Raw genomic sequence first — 2,102 nt, 5'->3', positions numbered from 1 at the left:
CCCCCCCCGACCCCCCAACCCCCCAACCCCCCTCACGGCAACACCCTGCGAGGCAACACACAACCCCCCCCCCGGTGACACCCGCAGCCGCCTCGGGCACCCAACACCCGGCATGGTGACACCCGGCACCGTGACTCCCACCCTCGGCAGGACACCGCCAGGTCCCCCACACACACACCCCCACGCAACAACCGGCATTGCAACACCCCCACCGCCGCCGCGCGCCCACGACACTCATCGTCGACGCAACACCCACCGCCGTAGTGCCTCCGAACCACCGGCACCGCGACACCCGGCACGGCAACACCCTGCAATGCAGCACCCACCGCCGTGACACCCCCCCAACGCAGCAACAGCCGGCAATGCAACACCCACCCACGGCCCTGGGAGGGCAACACCCTACCCCCAACAACACCCCAACAACACCCCAACAACCGGCACCGCAACACCCCCACCCACGCACAACACGGCAACAGCCGGCGACGCAACACCCATCACTGGGACACCAGCCACGGCAACAGCCAAAAATGCAGCACCACCCCCTTACAACACCCCCTCCAGAACACCGCCGCACCCGCAAGAACAACACCCAGCAGCGCAACACCCCCGTGACTGCAACACGGCCAACACCGCGATGGCGTGGCAGCCGGTGGTGCAACACCCGCCAGCGCGACACCCACCACCACCATGGACACAGCAACACCCAGCACAGCAACACCCAACAAGGCAACACCCCAACAAGGCAACACCCGCCATCTCAACACCCACCACCACCATGGATACTGCAACACCTGGCACAGAAACACCCATCACAGCAACACCCACCACCACCATGGACACAGCAACACCCAGCAAGGCAACACCCCAAGATGGCAACACCCACCATCTCAACACCCACCACCACCACAGACACAGCAACACCTGACACAGCAACACCCAACAAGGCAACACCCACCACCACCATGGACACAGCAACACCCATCACAGCAACACCCACCATCTCAACACCCACCACCACCACGGACACAGCAACACCCATCACAGCAAAATCCATCACAGCAACACCCAACAGGGCAACACCCAACACAGCAACACCTGGCGCAGCAACACCCATCACAGCAAAGCCCAACAAGGCAACACCCGGCACAGCAACACCCAACAAGGCAACACCCACCACGGCCACACCTGGCGCAGCAACACCCGACAATCCCAGACTCCCTGCTGGTTGAGGTGTGACACCACCTCTGAGGTCACCTCCCCACGCCCACGTTGTTGAACACCCCCAAGGACGGAGACCCCGCCCCCTCTCTGAGGGACCAATCGGGGCCATGGGTCACCTCAGTGGCCATTGGTGGGGCTACAACCGGCGGCCGGGTGAAGTGACCACGGGGGGGGGGGAGAACCATGGGGTGGTGGTCAGCCATGAGGTGGTGGGTGACCATGAGGTGGTGGGTGACCATGGGTGGTGGGTGACCACAGGGGGGGTCAATGGCCATGAGGTTGTAGATGACCATGAGATGGTGGACAACCATGAGATGGTGGACGACTATGAGGTGGTGGATGACCGTGAGGTGGTGGGTGACCATGGGGTGGTGGGTGACCATGGGTGGTGGTCAACCATGAGGTGGTGGGTGACCATGGGGTGGTGGGTGACCATGGGGTGGTGGGTGACCATGAGGTGGTGGTCAACCATGAGGTGGTGGGTGACCATGGGGTGGTGGGTGACCATGAGATGGTGGTGACCATGGGTGGTGGGTGACCATGGGTGGTGGTCAGCCATGAGGTGGTGGGTGACCATGGGGTGGTGGGTGACCATGGGTGGTGGTCAACCATGAGGTGGTGGGTGACCATGGGGTGGTGGGTGACCATGAGGTGGTAGACGACCACGAGATGGAGGACGACCATGAGATGGTGGACAACCGTGAGGTGGAGGATGCCCAGGAGACGCCCACATGACCTCAGCGATCCCTTCCAACCCTTGAACCGCCCCCACCGGCCACCGCAACCCCCCCACCCCGGGCGCGACCCTACACCGTCCCACCACCGCCCCGGGGGTGGAGACCACCTCCCCACCGCCTGTTGCGCAGGCAGCCACACCTGGG

Source organism: Nipponia nippon, unplaced genomic scaffold (assembly GCF_047370975.1).
Source record: "Nipponia nippon isolate SJK-2023a ecotype South Korea unplaced genomic scaffold, ASM4737097v1 scaffold_44, whole genome shotgun sequence".
NCBI classification, from domain to species: Eukaryota; Metazoa; Chordata; class Aves; order Pelecaniformes; family Threskiornithidae; genus Nipponia; species Nipponia nippon.
The sequence above is the reverse complement of the archived record's forward strand: the minus strand, read 5'-3'. Positions refer to the sequence as shown.